Below are 24,342 nucleotides of genomic sequence, written 5' to 3'. Positions count from 1 at the left end.
GTACATCATTGACATGATGCATCTGCTTTGGGTTTAAGACTGAACTATTTTACAGTTATCCATTTTACATTTTACACCCCAGTTTTTGTAGTGAATCACATTTACTGTGATTACTGGCTACTTAGATTAAAATCAAAACAATACTAATTGGACCAGCTTCATAGAGCCATTAAAAATGTAGCACAATACCCTTTTCATGAAAACCAGCGATTTTACACAAAAAACACATTACTATTTGGTAACAGTGGTTTGCACAAAAAATCCAGTTTTTTTACTCCAGAAAACCCTTTCCAGCTATCCAAGTCAAATTTTGTGCAAGATTGTCAGGGGTCGGGAGGGGGAGGAGGAAGAGTCACAAAATCCAGCAATTTTTCACCATAAAAACCACATGTTTACCTAGAAATGGTAGGAGTGAAAAACATGAGGGGTTAACACAAAAATACAATTTTTATACAAAAAATGAAACCCTTCAAAATAAACACTTTTTTGTCTAAATTTGCTGGGTGCTTTTATACAACACCCAACAATTGTGTTCTATAGCTAACTTGAATTTGTTTTTCTGCACAAATTGTGGACCAAAAAAATAAAAAGATGGGGTTTTTTGGCACAAAAAATTATGACTGGCATCCTATTCCATATTTATGTCATAAGCCATTCTTATAGTTGTTATACCAGTCCAATGACATGTGCCTACAAAAATCCTACCTCAGAGGCCAGGCAGTGCCACCAATGCAGTAATTTCCAAGGCCCTGGGGAGCAGAGCCTTCAGTGATGAAGCATTTCTCAATACACTTCAGGATCTATGACTGCCAGGCAAGAACTGAGCAGAAATATTCATTTTCTTCAGCAGTGAGGAGAGAATTTCAGAAGTTATTCATTTCCACATCTGTGGACAAGACAACTGAATATTCACCTCTCTAGCGAAGAATGTTAGTAGCTGCAACCCATCATCATCTGGAGGACTGTATGAGTCTCACCTAGACCATTACTTGTGTTTGCATTCCATTGCATTCAAGCTAATATGTTAGTCATGACTAACAAGTCTCATGGATTTCAATGGAATATCATATGCACACTTATTGTGTATCCAACCCCAAAGCCTGCCTATTACTTTTGAAATTTCAGATGGTCCTCTTATGGCATTATAATAGGTAGATTAGAGCTGATGCCACACTGCAGAATTAATGCAGTCTGACACTGCTTTAGCTATAATGGCTCCCACCTATGGATTTTCCTGGGATTTGTAGTTTGTTGTAGTTTCTTGTGGCACCACAGCTCTCTTCAGAGAAGGCTAAACATCTTACAAATCTTAGAATGCTGTAGCATTGAACCATGTTAGTTAAAGCGATGTAAACTACATTATTTCTGCACTTTACATGCAGCCTTGGGAGTAGCTCAGTCATATTTTCCATCCAGGGGGAACCTGTTGCATTGTTCTCTCTAGATACTATAATGCAATCTTGTGTGCTCAAAAGTTGAAAATGTCCAGAAGCAGGGCCAACGTCATTACCTTTCATGAGGCTTTTGATCCACTGGAATAGCAACAAACTCTTTAAATTCCAGTCCATTTCTGCAAGTGGAGTCACCACATAAAGCTACATCACTGGAAAGTACCCCTACGTTTGTTTGCCTTGTCCTAAAAGTCACTTAAGGGTTAAGTGAAGGAAAGAGTGTCCGAAGCCAGTAACCAGAACAGAGCTTGGAGAAACTACTTTGTTGGACTATGAGTCCCTAAACCCCTAGCCAGTCCTTCAGGGAAACTCTGGGGGTTGTGGTCCAATTCACACACACACACACACACACACACACACACACACACACATATATATATATATAATTTTTCCAACTAGCGGATTTTGACAATTAGACAGTCAGTGAAATCCTATCTCTTTTAGTTAATGTATTTGCACATTCCTTCTGGGTGCAGCATAAAATAAATATTTTCCCCCAGACTGAACTCTAGTTCAGCATACAAAAAACAGTGTGTTCCCTGGGCTAAGCATGCTGAAAATGTATGCTACTTTCATTGTACTCATGATCATGAGAGATAAAAATTCCCCAGTGAAACAGTTAGCTGTGTTTTTACATTCCCAGAATCTGTGAGACAAGTTCCTGGGGCCTCCATTTCCACTCACAGCATCATGGGGGAGATTTTTCTCCCCATTACAGATACAGCTGGAAATGCTAGTAAACGTATATCAACAATGCTGAAAATAACAGTGTTTATGTACTGAAGTCATTTGCAGCTGCTGGGCTACAAATATGTTTCCCTGCTGGAATAAACAATGATTGCTCAGGCTTCGGACACTCTTTCCTTCACTTAACCCTTAAGTGACTTTTAGGACAAGGCAAACAAACGTAGGAGTACTTTCCAGTGATGTAGCTTTATGTGGTGACTCCTCCTATTAAAAACAGTTACTTGATTGTGACCCAATACTCATAAATTTCCAAGCCAATGAAGACTCTTGTGAAAGATTTTTTTGTGGCAGTCTTTGCATAGAAATCAGCAGTTTTGTGCACACAAAAACCACATGAGATTATCTGGAAACATTATTGGTTTTGTGCACAAACCCACAAAAACCCATAATTCTCCCACAAAAATCCACAAGTATTTCTGGGCAATTGATAAAGTCTTTCAAGGCCAACAATCCGTTAATCACAAACACATTCTTCATTCAACCAGAAAGTAGACTGTACAAATGGACAATGCTGGATGGCCAATACAAAAATCAGATAGGCTACATACAGTAACTAGAAACAGGAGATGGAGAAACTCTATTCTCCCTGCAAAAAAACAAGACCAGGAACAGACTTCAGCATAGACCACAAACTACTAATATAAAAAATATATATACTAAAGCTAAAAAGAACACAGAACTAAGGGGGGGAAAGGGTGATGGAAGCAATACGCAAAAATGCTGTATAAATGAGATGGAAGGATAACAGATTCATTCAAGGAAGAACCATTTGTGGATAAACCTAAACCTTAGAAAGTGAAGTGGAAGGTGCACTCTGGCTCTTGGGAGAAATAAACTGCCAGGAACAGACTGCATACCAATAAAGCTGCTTCAAGCTACAGAGACAGAAAAACAAAACTTTTTTTTGTTTTATTTATATACCACTATTCCAAACATCATAGCGGTGAACAGCAAGTAAGCTAATTAGCAAGTAAGCTAATTTGCCCCCAACAGTCTGGGTACTCATTTTAGCGACCTCGAAAGGATGCAAGCCTGAGTCGAGCTTGGGCCCTTTTGCTGGTCTTGAACTCGCAACCTTGTGGTCTTGAGTGAATGGCTGCAGTACAGGCATTTAACCACTGCGCCAATATACATTCCATACAATGCTCAATATACATTCCAGTGCCCACAGAAAGGTACATCAGGAATTACAATAACAACAGAACCACTTTCATTAATTTCCTATGCAAGCAAAGTGATGCTCAAAATTCTGCGACAAAGACTTTTACCACATATGGAGAGAGAAGTGTCAGATGTTCAAGGTGGGTTCAGGAAAGGAAGAACCACTAGAGATGATGTTACAAACTAAATAATGGATCATACGAAAGAATATAGAAGAAAATCAGCCTGTGCTTTATAAATTATAGCAAAACCTTTGATTGTATAGATCATGAAAAACTGTGGATCACTCTGAAAGAAATGGGTGTGCCACAACATTTGATTGTCCGTTGGATTGTACCTGAAGAAGGCATGAAACCTGGAGGAAAAAATCATCAACAATTTGAAATATGACAATGAAATCATACAATTAGCAAAAAAATAGCAAAGACTTGGAGCAATTATCTAAGAAAGTCAAGGAAGAAAGTGCAAAGGCAAGCTTATAGCTGAACATTAACAAAATAAATATAATGACCATAAAGTGAAGTAAAGTGAACATAATCCAAAATTTTCCAAACATTAGCTCAGTTATTATACTAAATACTGAAATTAGGATTCTCCAAGCCATCGTATTTTTCATTTCTATATATGGTTGTGCAAGCTGAGTAATGAAAAATGCTGATAGGAAGATAATCAACTCATTAGAGGTGTGGTGTTGGAGAAGCAGTCTATAGATTCTATGAACTGCTAAAAAGACAACTGGATCATAGAGAAAATCAAGGCTGAACTCTCCCTAGAAGCTATAATGATTAAATTGAAACTGTTGTATTTTGGACAAATCCTGAGAAGTCATGACTCACTACACAAGACGATATCTTGGCAAGGAAGAAAGTAATAGGAAAAGAGGAAAAGCATGTTACAGATGGATAACTCAATGAAGGAAGCCACAACCTTGCAAGATCCTAGATAGGGTGACTTGGAGGTCTCTCATTCACAGGTCTCAATAGGTTGAAGTCAACTTGCAGGCCGTTAACAACAAATGCAAATTAATTTAGGCTTTATTTTGTTTGTTGGCACAACTCCAGCCAGTTTGGTGTAGCTTGAAACTTGTAAGTAATCTCAACATTGTGCTCTGATATTAAATTTATAGCTGGTTTTTTTGTTTTTTTTTTGGGGGGGGGCTGTTTGTTTGTTTGTTTGTTTGCACTACCTTGTTTTGAAGTTGTTAGCTCAAAACTGCATAATATATTGTCAAAAAACCATGTTTGGGCTTACATAAAATACTTTTTTCAAGTCTCAGTTTAAGATCTTTGCTGTTGTTGGTTTGCCAAAGAAGAAATTATTTAAGATGGTAGGTGTATGTTGTGTTTATGTTCAAAGCTAGTTGAGATAACCCAGATGTACGATGAAATATTTTTGTTTACACATAGCTTAGGGCCACAGCATTAATGGGATGGCTTGGGAAATGTATTTTTTCAGTGAAAATTCCTCTTTCCAAGGCTACTCTTTTCAGTTTTAGGGGAAACTGCCATGCATGGCTGTGTCTCTCTATGTAGGTTTTACCTAATGGTACAAACTGCAGATTGGCAAGAGGAAAAGGAAAGAATAAAACCCTTGTCTCATAGCACCATTGTTGTGGTCAAGATTGCCTTTTGTTTGCCTGCACTTATTATTGTCTACCACATCTCTTGTCTCATCTCCTTTGGGAAGGCTTTGTCATCAATTAATTGGCTCAAACCAGCAGTCGATAAGGTTGATGATTTCTGCAAGGTACTTTGTCTGGATTAGTCCTCCTGCTTTCAGCAAGATTGTTCAAGGTTGTTGTTTTTTAATGTACCCTTAATCTTTGGATCTATCAAACCTTCCTTTCCTCCCAACTGAGAAGAAAAAATGTTTCTGAATCCTGCATAAGTGAAGAGGTTGGACTCATTCCCAGAGCAGTCATCCACTGGCAAGATGCTGTGGCATGTGGGCTTTCTCAATAAGAGAAGGTTTCCATCCCAAGCCAGAGATGTCCTCATCCAAATGCTTCCTCCAGTCCATTTGTAGAAATTGTCCCTGTTGAATAGCTGGCAAGTTCAGATTTGGACCAGTTTCCCTGACCACAAGTGCACTGGATTGGAGGACCCTGTTAAACCCTCACAGTAGGTGCCAACAAATATCAACTACTCTAGATCATAGTTCCCAGTCTCTTAAGTCTCCCTGGCAAAACAACAGTGCTTCTGCTCCTCTATCATGGGCCACAGTACTGTTAATTTTGGGCATTTTCCAGTTGATTAATTGTTCTGCAGAGACACAACAAAGTAATGTTCTGCAGGCCAATGGCTGTCAACAATGTCTAGGCAATACTTCAGCAATGGAGCCATTGCATCGCATTCTCTTGGTTTTTCACTATTAGAGTGCCAGTTTTCTGTCTCTGCCTGGCACACAGTTTGGCACATGACAATCTTAGAAACAAAATATAGAGGCAATATTACAGCTGTGAATTTGAGCTGAATCAGGAGTGCTATATTTTGTTGAGGGAAGGAGGGACAAAATGATCCATTAAATTGTTTTATTGCTTCTAAAAAGATATGCCTATCCATTGACATATTGCCACATTTGAGACAAAAAGAAAATAAAAGCTAAGAACTGTATTTTAATTCAACCTATTTCTTACTGTAAAAAGATTATGAGTGAGGATCACAAATTTATTTTGCCTTTCCAGAATGAAAAGCATTCTGACCCATAGATTAAAGTGTTAGATGCACACTCTATCTATTTGTCTATTTATTTAAATTTCCTCTGTGTTACTAACCTGTTATTTGACACTGTGCGATTATTCTTACTCTGTTTTTTCCTTGCCACAACCCCTTCAGATAGTTCTGAATTTTCTAACTGTAGATTAACTGGGGCATCAAGTAACTGGTTTCTTGTATCCTAAAGTATTATTAACCAACCAGCTTTTGTATCTTGATTGGAAAACAAACCAATATACGATTTGTTTGTCCCAATACCGTCTGAGAATTTTTCTTCAATTGTGCAAAATGAATAAGGGAAAGAGCCATTGAAGAGACTGCAGTTAATAATGTGCTCTTTCTTTGCCACAATGGCAAACAAAACATTCCCAATCCAAAATGATGAACAATTTCTCCCATGGTTAATTTCCTTACTAAAAGCATAAGTGAGTAATGAACATTCAATTTTGTTACAACACATTATAAACACCAGTACCCAATACCATCCTTCCTTGATCATACACATGAACTGTCAACATTCCATTGCTAGTGATAATGTTATCAGTCTGTATCAAGACAAAAATAACAAACACCTCAAAAGAAAACCCCAATCACTAGGATTTCAACACAAACTCTGAGGTTATTGCAGACATTCAACAGGGAATGGGAAACAATGCACACAGCTATTGCTTTTTATGACTCACACAATCCTATTAAAACTGCAGAGAATGGTAGGCCACATGCCAAAATATGCAAAACATGATAACAACTGAAATACAAAATAGGAGGTTAAAGGGAAGGAATCTAGACATTAGATGATGAGGATGAGGATGAGGAGGATGATGATGATGATGATGATGATGATGATGATGATGATATGATTTATTTATATTTCTCGCCTCTCCCTACAAATCGAGTCGGGATTATAACAGAATAATAATACAAAATACAAACAGTGTAGCATTATGTCAGTGATGGCGAATCTATGGCACGCGTGCCAGAGGTGGCACTCAGAGTCCTCTCTGTGGGCACATGTGCCATTGCCCCAGCACAGAGTTTGCCAGAGTTTGTTACTAGAAAGCCAGAGGGACACGACACTTTGCAGTAAATAAGTGGGTTTTGGGTTGCAGTTTGGGCACTTGGCCTCTAAAAGGTTCACCATCACTGCATTATGTTATCCCCTAACAGCCCCTCACCATTACATAATAGTAAAATACAATAACAGTTAAAGTAGTTATAAAAAAATAAAAAATACATAACATAGCAAATAGGCAAACAGAGTAGGACCATCAGGGGCAGATAGAACTGTTTAAGATTAACATTGGCCCCATACTGACAAGCTAAAATAAAGCTGTTTCAGGTCACAGGACTGGAGCGTGGCTTTGGTGCAGCTTTCGGACTCTTAGGATGCATGTGTCATTTAAACAGTATACCTCCAATGTGACCCGAAGCAGCTTTATTTTGGCCTGTCTGTATGGGGCCATTGTCTGCCTCCCCTGATCCACTACTAACAATGATCTCTCTCTGCCCATTGCCATCTCTCTCCATAGCCAATTTACTACCAATGCTCTCAAAGAAAAATAACATCCAGCCAATGTCCACTGCTGGTTGATGATGTTCTCTAGGCTGGTTCAGCCAGGTGTTTCAGGGAGTGTTGGAGGCAGCTTTTAACAACTGTTAGAACAGTTTACCTACAGTTTATTACTGTTTACCTATTTGGGCCCAAGTACCTGAATAACAAGTAGGGGCAATGTGTCTTCAGTGTTGTTTATTATTATTAAAGGGATATGAATGAAGTGGTATTATAGGTAACTACCTACAGTCATTTGAACAGGAAAGAATATTATTATTCACAATCTAAGTGGAAAGAAAAAATAAACTTTCACTTTATAGAAATAATATGCTTCTCAGATGGTTCTTACTCTTCCCCTCTTCTCTGTCAAAGAAACAAGTATTTCCTTGAGTGAAGTGTTGAACCCTCTTGGGATGTTATGTAAGTAAAAACTAGTCTGAAGGTTGGAATTTATTTTTATCTTTTTTAAAAATGGTTTTAAATATACATACATTGCTGTGCAGATGCTTCCATTGGCAGGGGAGCACAGCATGCTGTAATGTCTCATTAGTAGCTGACATTCAACCACAGTCCATCTTAACAAAACTGTAAATACATTTTAGCATGAAGAGTTTTGTTTCTGAGTAATTTACTGTTTTCACACATGGCTCAGAAGCATTTTGCTGTAGTGAGCTGCTGAGAGATAATATGCCCCAAAGGATATTTTACCTCAGTTTTAAGACATAAGATGAGATAACCTAATTGAAATAAACTGGAATTCCACAAACTGGTGGAAGCATAGAGCCAGACAATAATTTCCTTCATTTTAGTAATGAAGTAGTGAGTTGTTTTCTTGAAGAATATTCTTGTCACCATTTAAGATGTAAATAGGCTGAAAATATTCAAACAATGGCTCAGGTCAAATCATCTGTCTCCCTACAGGAGAATGTAGATTAAAATAAAACCTCGAGAATGACCATTGGGAGTGTAGCAAAACAAAGCACTATAAATTAAATAGTCCAAGAATAAAAAAGCTTGATAAACAGGGAAGCTTACACTCTCAATGAATAGGGGTTGCTTGTTGTCAGTTTGTTTGAGGATTCAAGTACAGTCAGCCCGTGCCATACGCAGGCTTCCCTTATGCGGCTTTCAGCTTTAAAAAGGCAATAAAAACAGATCTCTTCCAGCGGGCCTTCCCAGATTGACTTCCGAACAAGAACTAGCATCACTCACCTGTCCATTGTCTCTCCTGATGTTCATCTTAGCCAGGTCTCTGATTTAAGTCTGTTGTAGACTCTCTAGTAGTGGGTGTGACTAGTCGTACTGAACTATGTAGTTTTTATATCTATTGTAATTTTAGGAGCAAGAGGAAGGGTCAGGATTTTAGGGGATATTTTATTGTTGTTTTTGTAATGGTTATATTGACCTGTTGTTACCTACCTTGATCCTCGATGCGGGATACAAATATATTATTATTATTATTATTATTATTATTATTATTATTATTATTATGCTGAAGCCATGATACAATTTAATGAATGGTATGCATGCCCATGGTGCATGCGCCACACCATAATAATAATAATAATAATAATAATAATAATAATAATAAGTTTATTTGTATTTCCCCACTTCTCCCAATGGATCGAAGTGGGATTACAACCAAAACTCTCCATACAGGCTATCATGTATAAAATACATGTCATAAAAACATCACAAAATATAAAACATTCAATTTCAGTAATCGCAGTGCAGCGGGCAGTTATGCTGTTATGACTGGAAGTGGGGTTTCCTAAAGTTCGTTATGGAAGGTCAGGTGGGTATGCCCGCTGGAAGAGATCCGTCTTTAGTGCCTTCTTAAAGGCATCTAGGGTCGCAATGAGACAAATCTCCTCCGGCAGATTGTTCCATAACCTGGGGGCCATAGCTGTTTATGCTCTTTTGGAAGTAACTGTTAGTCTGACCTTTGGGTAGTCTAACAGATTCTTCCCTGTTGTCCTGAGGTTGTGGGGTGGATTGTGTAGGGAGCGGCTTTCCCTCAAGTAACTCGGGCCCAAGCCATGTAGGGCTTTAAAGGTAACAACCAACACTTTGTATTGCGCCCGGAAGCTAATTGGCAGCCAATGTAAGAATTTTAGGACAGGTGTTATATGATTTGACCTGGAAGTTCCAGTGATCAATTTGGCTGCTGCATTTTGAATTAATTGAAGCTTCCGAACGTGGTACAAAAGTAGCCCATGTAGAGTGCATTACAGAAGTCTACACGAGAGATTACCAGTGCGTGTAACACCGTTTCAAGGTCCTTTTGGTCCAGGTAGGGACACAGCTGGCATATCAGCTTAAGCTGGTACCAAGCACTCCTGGCCATCGCATCCACTTGATGATAACTCTTGAAGGAGAGAGAGAGGCAGGCGAACTCCAACTGCCTTCCTAGAAGAAGACTAGCCCTCCCTTCAGCCACCATCTTGAAGGGGAGAGAAGCAGGCTAGATCCACCAGGCCTGCCTGGAAGAAAAAGAGCCCTCCCTCTGGTCCATATGCCTTGGTCCAGGCCTCAGAGGGAGAGAAGAATGCTGGACCTGATCCCCTCCCCCCTCACCATTCCCTTCTCCTTTTGTGTCGTGTCTTTTAGATTGTAAGCCTGCGGGCAGGGAACTGTCTGATTAAAAATAATAAATGTAAGCCGCCCTGAAAGCCATTAGGGCTGAAGGGCAGGAAATAAATACCTAAATAAATAAATAAATAAATATAAATAACTGTAGAGATGGGTCCAGGAATACTCCCAAGCTGTGAACTTTGCCCTTAGAGATAAGTGTGACCCCATCCAGGACTGGGTGACAAATCTCCCTATCACGAGCACCTCCATTTTTGCTGGATTCAGCCTGAGTTTGTTTTCCCTCATCCAACCCATTACTGACCCCAGGCAGACATCCAGAGGAGAGATGCCATCCTTAGTCACTGTATCAGTCAGAGACATAGAGAGATAGATCTTGGTGTCATCAGCGTACTGATAACACCGTGCTCCATGACTCTGGATGATCTCTCCCAGCGGCTTCATGTAAATGTTAAATAGCATGGGGGACAGAATGGCACCTTGAGGGACACCAGATGTCAGCTCTCTCTTAGAGGAGCAGCTGTCTCCCAACATCACCATCTGGAATCTGCCTGAGAGGTAGGAACGGAACCACTGGAGTGCAATGCCCCGATACCTAACTCTCTCAGGCGTTCCAGAAGGATACCTTGGTTAATGGTATCGAAGGCCGCTGAGATGTCCAAGAGCACCAACAGGGTCACACTACCCCTGTCGATGCCCAGACGGAAATCATCAAGTAAGGCGACCATGGCCATCCCAACTCCGTATCCCGCTCTGAAGCCAGTTTGAAATGGGTCCAGATAATCAGTTTCGTCCAAGACCACTTGGAGTTGGAAGGTGACTGCCCTCTCGATCACCTTGCCCAAGAATGGTAAAAGGGAGACCAGTCTGTAATTGTTTCTCAACTGGGGATCAAGGGAGGGCTTTTTCACCATACCATGTGAATGCACCCCATTGTTTTTAATGGGGTGTGAGCATACACAGTTTTGCGCTTATGCAGGGGGTCTGGAAGGGATCCCTCGCGTAAGGGAAGGGCAGACTATAGAACTAGTTTGGGGGAGCCATAGCAGCTGGATGTCACCTATTAAGGAAAACAAAAACAAAAAATATATACGGTACACTCAACATTCAGGGACACAAACCTTCCTTTTACATATTGACATTTTAAGAAAGATTTCAGAGTCTTCAGGCCTTTTGAAAAGTCTATAAAAAGAGTCAGTAGTGAAATTCTTTCTATAGATCAATATCTGCAAAGGCCTAAATATAATCTTAAAGTAGACCCATTGAATTATTTTTTGAAAAGCAAGTAAACACTTAAATATATCCTTTTTGATTCATTGAACTGGTAATAGTCTTATTAGTAATTGGATTTAGGTCTTAAATCAATAAAAATGGGCTCTTGAGTGCTTGGTTACTATGAAAATCATACAATATGCTTTTCTGGGTAGTGATTTCTTGATAAAGTTTCACATTGAAATATAATTTACTATGCAAGACTGTTCGTTTGGGGAATGTACATTTCACTGAGGAAGGTCAGCTCTCATTTTGGATTGCATGAAGTGTTGATGATACGAAAATCTAACTACAAGATATGACAAGTATTCAAGGATACAGCCTGCAGTCAATGAGACACTCTTGGGATATTCAAGGGTTGGTCAAAGAGGTTTAGCTGAATCAGAAACAGCTGTAATCAGGGACTAAAATGCTTATAATAGTGCAGTGATGAGATTAGGCAGATCTTCAAATAACTCCTTTTTTATAGAGCTACTTGATACTGTCATTATTGAAAGGACTTCTGAGAATCTTGCAAAACTTTGCACTGTATTGAGAGCTTCAATTTGAAAGGCAAAACCTTCAAAAATGAACATTCTTTCAGGAGAAAGAGAAATATTAAAGATTTATAACATTTTGAAGGCATAGCAATGGCTCCTATAAAGTAGGAAAATTAAAACATGGTCAGTGCCATTGTCTAGTATAAAAGCAGACAAATTCTAATGCCACTGTTACAGAATTGTAATCCTCTCACGCTTCTTCTTTCCTAGTACCTGAATGAGCCCTGTAGCTTCATGTCAAATATGCTTCTTGTTACATATCATAATGGCAAAGTTTTTAAATCAGCTACTATATTAAGCATACCTATCTTAGTAGTGACTCCTGGCCAACCCCCTCTTCCCAATCCTGATTCACTTGCAACATCTGTTGCAAGTAATGGGGGTCTGTTCTCCTGTCAATTGGGGCACAGCAGACTGATGTTTCTAACCCCTTTGGATGAGCAATCTTCAGTGTGACAGACAGTTGCAGGATTCCTGTCACACTTCTTCCTCGCACCAGAGATCACTCACAGGAGGGAGATGTGAATGTCACACTGCTGCACCACAGTCAACAGGAGAACAGAGCTCCATTGCTTGCTCACAATCTTGTAGATATTGTGAATAAAATTCAGTTATGAATGCACAATCCTTCTTACTTCAGCCTAGCTATTTGCATACCAAACAATTCTGTATCACAAATCATTCATAGGGCCCGAACAGACAAGCCAAAATAAAGCTGCTTTGGGTCACTTTGCAAGTGTGCTGTTTAAATGACTCATGTGTCCTAAGAGGCTGGAAGCCGCGCCAAAGCCATGCTCGCATCCTAAGGGCTGGAGCGCAGCTTTGGCGCAGCTTCTGGCCTCTTAAATGCACTTGTCATTTAAACAGCATATCTCCAAAGTGACCCAAAGTAGCTTTATTTTGGCCTGTCTGTTCGAGCCCATATTTACACATTTTATACATCCTTCTAACCAACATTTATCTCAAAATGTACTCATTTTCCAGAATAACACAATAATTATTCTTCTCACATGGCCATTAAAGAAACTGATGTGTATTTTAACCCAGCGCCCCAGTTTCACATAAAGAAGCAGAACTCCTTGTCATTTATTTAAATAGTGAACTTAACTGCATATATTATCCTTAGTGGACTTTCTTATCTACTCTCATTTCAGAAGTGTCTGTTCTAACATTTGAGTAGTGGGATTTTTTTTTTTTAAAAAATGCTATTTTCTCAGGTTTATTATTCAATATCCGTGTGGAAATTATAAATGAATAAAGCTTGACTATTTATTTTTCATTACTACTATTACAACAAACCATTATTAATATGGTATGAAATGAGAAATCTACTGCATAGCTAATAAAAGCTTTTAAACCAGTAATCCCTCTGAATCCCTCTAAATACTGGGTGAGCCATTGCAGTACAGGAATCAATGAAATTCACACATAATGCAATGGAACAGTGTAGCAATTATTAGAACATTTTTTTCCAAAATACCTTAGGCTTTTGATGGTTACTGAATAGCCTCACTCTTTAAAGTTACAGCCAACGGTAAGGCTTTAAGTTGAACTGGATTGTGGACAAATTGTCATATAATGTATGTTGACAGTTTAATAACATGGGTTACTATCCTTCATTTTCTTTATGATGTAATACATCTTTATAGGAGTCTCCGGGGATCTCCAGCACAATTTTCAAAGCTCAGAGAACTCAATAAACCAAACGACTTCAAGTAAGGTTTTTACCTCCTGTATTGTATATTTTGGAAAATTTCCTGAGAAATAAAGAGGTGCTACAAATTTGAAAACATTTTCCGGACATGACTTTTTTGTTTTTCTTGTCATGTATTAGATTTTTAATAGTACATTTCATATATCAGTTAAATATTCTTTTGAAGTTCCTTCCCAACGTTTCCCCCTTTCTTTCTTTTTTGGGAATAAACTTCTTCATTTTCAGCTCTCCAGGGGAATTCCTTGTACAGTAAAATTTTGGTCCATGTCTTTTTAAAAAATATGATTCTGCAATGGAACAGGGAGAATAATAAAATGATGCCTGTATATCCCATCCACAGCTCCACTGAAGAGATGCCATATATTATAATATCTTTCCTGCTTTCTCTATATTGCAAAATATTCAGGATAGGTGTTTGTTTCACTTGCTTCGGCTGCTGGAAAATATCGTAATTAAAACAGAATGATCAAAATCAATAAAATGAATCACAAATCAAGAGACAAAGAAGATCCCAATAGCTCAGGACATGGTCTAATGAAATAAAAATGCTTTTACAGCACTATATAGAGGGGCCACTCTATATAGACAATCCTAGTACATCCACTGAATGCCTGTCTCAAAATCGTCCAAGGAATACAACATTTATTGGGCCAAAATAATCCCACAAAATAAACCTCACCAAGATTACATACTTGCAGACACTTTTTATGGTCCATGTGAAGGAACTTGAATGGATAAAGGCAACTGTTCATGAGCAAAAGTTATTAATTCCTTTCATTCAACACACAGACTTTCTGGTTCCCTGGTGACTCTCAGCTTCTCCTTAATTCCCTGCATGTTTTCTGTTACAGCAGGTCGCACACATTTAGACTAATTAGTCAGAAGATTTTGGCAAGGGAAAGCATACAGATGTATTTCCAATAGCAAATTCAAAATCTAGAGAATAATTTAATTCTCATATTACCTTCATTCTATTTGTACAGGTGTTGGAACTTAATCTAAAATAAATAGAGATATTCCAAGAACTGGAATAAATCAACACTTTTTTCAGTGCAGAACATTCACACTACTTTAAATAGCATATTTTTGAATAATATAATTTCTTGCAAAACTCACCATAACAAAGCAGCTGGGTAGGTGTTACAAAAATAGAGAAAATGTACAATTCATAAATGTAAATGCCCAGCATTGTTTGATTCCCTCTTCATCTTAAGCTTACCTCATTGCAACTTATACCATTCAACAACCATCTCCCAAAATGCTTAGACAGCAATTCAGAAGGGATTCATGGCCTTCCAAAGGAGGGACAAGGAGGGAAGTCAGCTTTTGCCAGCCATATATGTACCCAAATCTGAATCCAATTCAACATATGTATATGCTACAATGCCTTATTGTATCAAGATTAACTACAACACACCTGAATTTCACCCAATGTTTTACTAATCATTTATTTTTGTGTGTGACATATTATGATTAGGAGTTGTGGGTTTTGAAAGGTAGTTATTTATATATATTTATATCCCATCTTTCTCCCTATATAAGACTCAACTCAGCTCACAATATAAGTTAACACAAAATGCAGTGCATATCACAAGAACTTATATTTCTTTAGACCAATATGAAACAGCCCATATCTTTTCTGTTTTTTTACTATTATATATAATCTCTAGAGATGAATGAACTTGGCATTATTTCTTGTGCCACCTCTTCCCCCACTTTGTTTCCACTTTGCAGAGCTAGACTGAATGGAAGAAAGATGTCTGTATATATAGTTTTTATACCTTTTCCCATCTTGAAAAATTTGAAAGCATCCACTGCAATGTGTAAATTTCTTCAATTTCTTTTGCTTTGCCAGCAAAAAAAAAATTCCACATTAAACCATTCTGCCATCAAGCTTTGCATGCTAAAGAAGTTTCATATCCCTTGCAAAAGAATTTCTCCAAGGGACACACTGGAAAATAGCCAAGGCCCTCAGGCTTATGTCTAATTGGGAAGTGCATTTACATACAGTAGTTTTATCGTGAAATAGAAATGCAGGCATGTAACCATGACATTTGCTTCTTCTTGCATTGCTGATCAGGGGGAAATGTTTTTGAATCATCAAATCAGTCAGCAGAAGGAATGATAGTTTTTCAAATATTCAGACTTATTGAGGGAAACATCCAATTGATCACTATTTGCATTGGGCATGAAAATACACTGGGTAGGATCTAACATTCTACTTGCAGTCAAAAATAATAGTGGATCCAATAAAAGCAATGTGACAGTCTTCCTTTCTCATTATAACCCTCTTGTCCATTGCAAAAACTGGCTCTGGAGCTACTTTGGGGGAAGTTCTATTGTGGGGTCAGGGAGACAACACCATTAAAAAAAAAAAGCAGACATACCCTGAATAATCTGGTTGCTTGCTCATGCCTAGGCCCCAATAACTTATTTGGGAAGGTAAGACATAGGGCCAGAGAAGATGGGCATGAAAGAGCAGTCCAAGTCTGCTACAGCCAGAAGTAGGTCAGAACCCTGCTTTCCACACAGCCTGCTCTCAAGGCAGGCCAAACACACAGGGGCCGATCAGCACTGCCAGAAGTTGAATTATCCCAGCTCCTTTTTGCTCCAGTTTTAGAGCATGGGTTCGGCATGACTTCAGGCCACTTTGGAGGCATGCACCATTTAATCAGCAAGCCTCCAAAGCAGCCGGAAGCCACTTCATTTGGCCCATCTGTTTCACCCCTGTTAATATATCTCCCAAGTAGAGTAATTAGTATTTGGAAGAAATTGGTATTCCCAATGTGTTGGAGCCAAATCAGAAGCAGTGCTGAAAAGAGGAAAGCAGAGTCTGAAAGGTGTGGCGGAGACTCAGATCAAGGAAAAACCATACAGGAAATTCATACTTTGAGGAACAGAATAGAATGGTCTATGTGATGTGCCTTGTCAAGTTAAAAATAAAAATCACAGAGTTCTCTGGTATCTCCTATACATGGGCATGGGGAACTATCAGGTTGTGGTAGCAGGAGGGAATGACAAGCATCAAGTATCCAGAGCTGTTCAGATCTAAGGCATAGTGAGAGGAATAAAACTGCTATGTTTTACAGCAGAGATGGGACTCTCATAGCCTATGGATCTTATGTTTCTGTGTTCCCTTCCAGTGCCTCACCAAGTGCAATCCCTAAGGTTCCATAGAATGGAGTCATGCTAGTTAAAATGGAAGCATAGCACTATAACTGTGTAGTGTGAAAGGGCCCCTGCTATAGAGAAAGCTGCTTTTCTTCAATTGCATTTATACCAGGATCTAGGTATCACACTAAGCATCTGTTGCCCTGGTTACAAACACCAAAACAAAGTAAATGAAAAGATGGCAGCTTCACTTTCAACATACAGAGGACATTTAGGCCCCATACAGATAGGCCAAAATAAAGCTGCTTCAGGTCACTTTGGAGGTATGCTGTTTAAATGATGCATGCATACTAAGAGTCCAGAAGCTGCGCCAAAGCTGCGCTCTCATCTTTAGGATTGGATTGTGGCTTTGGCACGGCTTCCAGATTCTCAGTATGCATGTATCATTTAAACAGCATAACTCCAATGTGACCTGAAGCAGCTTTATTTTGGCCTGTCTGTATGGGGCCTTAGACTGGGAATTGGATCTTATTTTAACACTGGTAATGGGATATCAACATTCATCACAAGCTAGTTCAGCAGGCTAAGGGACACAAAGACAATACAGAGAGCTTTTTCTGCTCCCCACCCCTCAGATTCTGCTGCCTGAAATAGCTGCCTCTGGATACATCTGCACTGCAGAAATAATGCAGTTTGACATAGTTTTAACTGCCATGGGTCAGTGTTATGGAATCCTGGAATTTGTAGTTTGTTGTGGTACCAGAGCTCTCTGACCTAGAAAAGGCTAAATAGCTCACAAAAGTACAAATCCTAGAATTCATTAGCATTGAAGCACAACAGTTATAAAGCTGTCATACTGCATTATTTCCTCAAAAGTAATAAATTTTATTATCATTACTTCCTAATTGACAGCCTCACTCAACATGAATTTTGACTGCCCCTACTGCTATTTTGAAAGCATGGTAACCCTAGGTCCAGCACCAGGATAACTCCCACTCAATGCAGAGCAGCAGCAAGAGAAGGGGCAGTAAAATTAGTTACTTCAGACCGATATGCCACTTCCTAGATGATTGCATTTGTGTGGAAGGTCTGAGCTTCTTGTAATGTGGAGCTGATTGTCATAGTCCCATTTCCAATCATTGCCTGTCTGCCTTCTGAAATCCATTTCTTATTTATCTGTTGGTGTGGCTTGCCTAATAAGTGTTACTTGCTATTGGCCCTGCTTATTAAAAAGTTTTCATCAGCTTGTTATGAACACACATGTTGGGCAAACTAGTGTTTGTGTAAGATATGACCAGAATAATTCTTGTGATGACAGAGCTGGGAAAAGTACATTCAAGCTAATGAAAATTACTATAGGCACAATGACTATGGCCCATTCCACAGTGCAATATTATGGTGCTATTATTCCACTTTAGCTGCCATGGCTGCTTCCTATGGAATCCTGGAGTTTTTAGCTTGATCAGGTATTAGAGCTCCCTGCCTGAAAATTCTAAGTACCCCTCCTTACACTTCAAATCCTGGGATATCATAGGAAATTAATAATAATAATAATAATAATAATAATAATAATAATAATAATAATACTGTAATAATATATTTGTATCCCACCTCTCCCTTTTTAAGGATTGAGGCAGGTAACAGCAAGAATTCAAATACAATTACATGGTCAATCATAAAAACATTCCCTTAATCTTCCCAACCCTCTAGCCCTCCCACCTTCACATAAGGAGTCATAACAATAAAAACCATACAAAAACAATAACATTATTAAAACGATTAAAACAAAATGGCAATGGGGGACTGGTTTAAACAGGCGAATAGTTCTAATCTATTAGACGGTCAGTCTGGGAAAGCCCAGCGAAAAAGATCTGTCTTTATCACCTTTTTAAAGGCGTTGAGGGATGTGATCAGACAGATCTCCTCCAACAGGTCATTTGAAATTTTTGGAGCAGCAGTCAAAAAGGTCCTCTGGGAAGTTGCAACCAACCTGGTCTTCTTTGGCTGCAATAGATTGTTCCCAGAGGACCTGAGTGTGTGGGAAGGGTTATATGGGAGGAGGCGTTCCCGCAAGTAGGCTGGACTCAAGCCATGTAGGGCTTTGAAGGTAATGATCAACACCTTGTACTGTGCCTGGAAGCTAATAGGCAGCCAGTGTAAGGATTTTAATATAGGTGTTATTTGCTCGAATCTAGATTTCCCCGCGACTCATGTTAGTTAAACTGGACTCATAATACTATAATTGTCTAGTGAAAAAGTGTCCTTGGTCCACACATGGGTTGCCTTGAGGAGGTCAGAACTCAATGCATGGAGAAACAACATATGAATTAGTCATCAGTACCAAAGCAAAATCCCAAACTGTGTGTGCTTTCTCAAATCCGTTTTTCTTTTTTAAAAGGAGGTTAATTGTGCACCAGTCAATTCTGCATTATTTCCCCTTTCCAGTTGCAAGAATTCCTCAATTTTGTCTTCATTTGCAGTTGGTATTTTTCAGAAGTTCCTACTTCAGCCAAGGCTGCCTGGGTCAGGTACTGATGTTGCAATCATGAATCTGAGTTACTTGAAGGCTTTTGCTATTAAACTTTCATTTCTTTGTTTGCTTTGTTTTGCTTTTGTTTTGCTGTTTAAGATGGCAATCATCTACGTTCATGCAGGTCAGGACCAGTATAATTCCTGCTCTTCAAGCTCTGTGAATTAGTTCTGCTGAGTTACTAACAGAGCTCATTAGCCTCATGTAGCTATGCTTACATGCAGAATGTCAAGAGATAAAACAGAAAGTTGCCTCCTTGGCCCCAGAGACAAATACAAAATAGAAAAGGTAACACCCATCTCAATTAGAACTGAAATGAAAGCATGTATACATTTGTTCTGATTCTATATCTTCTGACAGTTCAGCCAAGCCATATTTGGGGATCATGTAACTCAATTTTTTCTAGATGGACAGCAAAGAGGACTTAGTAGAATTTGCTTGTGAATCTTCTCCTACTCAAGCAGGGACGTAGCCAAGGGGGGGGGGTTCTTGGGGTCCGGACCTCCCCTTCCATTAGAAAAATGAATGGTGTGTGCTGCTGCGCTGCTGCACTCAAGCCCATGGTGGCACTTAGTCTGGACCCCCCCCTTCCTAAAATCCTAGCTACGTCTCTGACCCAAGTTACAGCATACAGCATACAAACACATATAATATCAGGCACTATCATACACTGCTGTTGCTGTATGTGAATTTCAAACTGTACCATGGATGTAGCATACAGCAATGGTAAACCTTCAAAAATCAGCACCAAGAGTTGCCTGGTAGCTCAGTGGGGAAAAAGATGCTGTGAAAAATTATATATGGGTCTATTAAGCAGAAAGCAACGTAATGTTTTGTGTTTTATGTGTATTATATGTGCGAATATATGGAATAAAAAAAGGAGAAAGCAAGACAGCTATTTCAGGCGGCAGCTAAAGTGATATCAAACTGCTGTGCAATAATTCTGCAGTGTGGATACACCCAGGGACAAGGTGGAAGCAGCTGTCAGTCTCACTGGTGTTTTTTGTTTCTAACAGTATTGGTGGTCTGTGCTTTGCTGTACTTTGGATCCGGTCTAGACATAGGTGTGTTATGCAAACTATTGTGGATTTTTGCATCTTTGCATCAACTTTTTAATCACCTACATTTCTTTGAGTTCATTCCTAGCGATGTATGTTTATATGCACATCTCTCCATATACTATGGTTAAAAAAATGTAATAGCTATTTCTTTGGATTTTGAATATTTTTGGGGGGGACTAATGCATTTGAATTGTGCTTGGGCAGACCACATTCTACCAGGATAATTTTCATCTTGTAGACCAGCCCTAAGATTGGTACTCCAAGCCTTAACATTACAGGACAATTATATTCATGTGCCGTTGCATGAGCTGCTAATCATAAGCAGTGAGCAAGAATTTTTCCTTCTAATAATACCTCATGCAGAACTGCAGTAATACACAGTGTTTGCTCACAGTGTTAATGCACCAAATATGTAAATTATTAGATTACAATTCCAAAAGCTATTGCAAAGCACTAAAGCACTAAATTGGCAGGGTTCCTGCATGAGTTAAGTGCTAATCTCTAACACACATCAGCTCTAGCTTGGCTTGTCTCGTTAGGTAAACAAAATGTGTCTTGACTGTCATTGCCATAAAATATTAATGTACTGGAAGTCTCTAAACCTTGCTAAGCATAAGGCCTATTATCACACTTAAGAGCAAAGCAATCTAATAAATCGCTGGCTGTATAAAAACTAAGTCAGCTGGCAGAGACGGTAATCTCCCTAATGGATAGTAAGAGCCTAATCTTCAACTAAAGCAGCTGCAGTTCCAGAGAAATTATGTTTCTGCTGCTCGCAACAAATGCATTTCTGCTGAATTCTGTTATTTAAGCTCTAACAGAATCATTAGGAGCAATCAAACATTCTGAGGGGGACCAAACTAACAAACATAACACAGCCAGAGAAAGCTCATATTGCAGATACAATATTTTTATGACTCTCTAAATTTTAGATATTTAAACCCAAATAAAAGCAAAGTAAATGTGCCTATTGCCCATTTTCTCAAAACATCAAGCCGCTTTCATATATAAATAATCTTGTATGTTTACTGAGTTCTGACTTGGTGCATTAACTGAAAACAACTTCCTTATCTGGCACCAGTTGAAGGTCCTTGTGGCTGTATATAACCATAAACACTATATTGTCAAATATTTCATAATGGAGCAAATAAAATCATGATTATGTTATTTTTACGGCATACTTATGGGCCATTCTGTGTGATACAAAAACAAATAACCAAAGAAATGCAATACTAACTACTTCGTACAGACCCAAGACAAATAGCAGCAGCATGGAAACAAAACCTCATATCTTGTGATTCTTTAATCCTCTGAAACTGTCTTAGACCAGGGCAGGGAATAAATTATCATCCAGATGTGGTTGAACTCTAGTTCCCATTACACCTGCCCAGCAAAGTCAACAGTAAAATGTCATAGGAGTTATAGTAAAATAACATCTAGAGGGCCATGCTTTCTCCAACACTTGCCAACTCTGTTAGTAAAGGATTTCCAAGGTCTCAAGTGGAGGTCTCTCCTAGCTTTGTTATCTCAGATCCCTTTAGCTTGAAATAACCAGAAATGAACCAAGGCTGATGCAAATTTACCATCTACCCCAGTCTAATGCATTCAGTTTCACTAGAGTCATGTTGCACCTTATTTTTCTTCCTGTGCCTGAAGCCTATTCCGCTATTCTCAGAAACTGCTTTCTGGTCATACCAGGACTGCAAAAGGAGAGAGGGATAGAGAAGATTTTGTAAAAGCAATTTGTAGGAATTTTTTTTGTAACTCCTAAGTAATGCATTGCCATTTAACATTTTTTTAAAAAGTAATCTTATCATTCTACTTTTGCTAGGTTCTAATTGCTTCTCAGGAGGGGAGGGAGGATAAGAAATGCCCTAAAATTGGGGGGAAGAACAGAAGGCAAAGTAATTATCTGCTATTGACATGAGAAAAATCGATAACTTGTTAACTACTTTGTTAGTTTTTTGTTTAAAAAAATCTTCCAAAACAAACAGAAAATTCTATCAGTTGGACAGAAGTCCTTACAAATGCATTTTTTTCTTCCAGAAAGTAACTGCAAACAGCAACAGATATACTGCAAAAGGAATGATGTTGTTAAATATTATGCTATTTTGAAAAATATGGCCTCATTTTCCCCAAACTAATGCATTACAGGAAACATCTTTATTTGTAATGTGTTACATCCAAGCTCTGAAAGAATTTTATATGTAAAACGGAGCAACGTGGCTCTCTGAATCCTCCTGACTCTTTATCAGAGCCAGGCCAAAGTATGTCAAAATAATTCTCTTCCTGGCATTAGACAGTCATAAGCACATATGAATTAAAATTTCAAAAATATATATTTTCTGTCTCGTGGGTCTTTTAATGCACTAAAGAATTTTTCACTTACAGCTATCCATAAAGTGGTAATTAAAACACAAATTCAATTTGTGCAATTTTTAACTTTTTCTTTAAAAAAAATCAAACAAGCAAAGACCCAACTCATTTTAATTGTTTCTGTTACTGAAAACAGCAGGAAGCCAGTGTTTTTTATTTTAAAACAATCCTGTAGTATAACAGAGTTTATCAACTGCATTCATACTAGTTTAGCTATATATTTCATTACCAAACACAGTCATCATTATTCAGAATCACTGCAAGGAAATAAACAAAATAATAAACGGAGGAAGTGGGATTAGAGAAGATGGAATTATATATTCTGGTACAGCTTAGTCCTTAATCTTCAGCAAATTTATTCATGAACATGTTTCTTAAATTCAGTATTAGCCTTTCAATTTGTGAAATGGACATTTCTAATACATGTTGATCTCTTCAAATGGAAAGTTATCTATAGCTATGTAAAATGAGTACAAGAAGTGATGCTGTTTATTTGAACATAATTGCTTATGGTCAGTAATTCTACCTGTCTAGCTAGAAGAGATGCAGCATGGCTTTCATCAATCTGCTCTCTGGTGTCAATATTTTTGGAAGTTATTTTTCTGCTATTTGTATATTTTATTAGAAATCCACTTTTCTAACCTAAATTCAGCACTGTGCTAGCCACCATCTACTAGTGTGATGGTATTTGCTGAACCACAGAAACCTATTGGGAAGGTCTATTGGGCTTTTGCATAAGGTTCTCATGGGGTCACAGGGGAAACTACATAGCACCATAGTTACAGTGCTACATAGTACATAATGGTTATACAGAATTATACTGGAAGAAGGAGGAGGAGGAAGAGGAGGAGGAGGAGGGGATGATGATGATGATGATGATGATGATGATGATGATGATGATGATGATGATGATTTGCCTCCCAATTTCACTAAGCCCACCATGGAAATCACCCAGCCCACCATATATTGTTTCTTCTGGCCAATGAGGGAGTGACCAGGCAGGCTCAGCTCCATCAGGGCTAGCCTGGAAGAAGAGACTCCTCTCTCCATAACTGCCATCCTCTGGCCTATGAGGGAGTTGACCAGGCAGGCCCAGCTCCACCAGGGCTAGCCTGGAAGAAGAGACTCCTCCCTCCATAACTGTCATCTTCCGGCCTGCGAGGGAGTTGACCAGGCAGGTCCAGCTCCATCAGGGCTAGCCTGGAAGAAGAGACTCAATAACTGGATGTATTTTAACCTGTTGTACGCCACTTTGATTGCCTGGCAAAAAGAGGGATAGACATAAATTTTTTATTATTTATTTATTTTATTACTGTCATCTTCCAGCCTATGAGGGAGTTGACCCAGGCAGGCCCAGCTCCACCAGGGCTAACCTGAAGAAGAAGAGCCCTCCCTCCAGTCCATCTGTCTTGGTCCAGGCCTCATAGGGAGAGAACAATGCTGGACCTGATCCCCTCCCTTCTCCTCACTATTCCCTTCTCCTTTTGTGTTGTGTCTTTTTAGATTGTAAGCCTGAGGGCAG

The sequence above is a fragment of the Sceloporus undulatus genome, chromosome 2 (genome assembly GCF_019175285.1).
Source record: "Sceloporus undulatus isolate JIND9_A2432 ecotype Alabama chromosome 2, SceUnd_v1.1, whole genome shotgun sequence".
Taxonomy (NCBI): Eukaryota; Metazoa; Chordata; class Lepidosauria; order Squamata; family Phrynosomatidae; genus Sceloporus; species Sceloporus undulatus.
Note: the sequence above shows the minus strand (reverse complement) of the source record.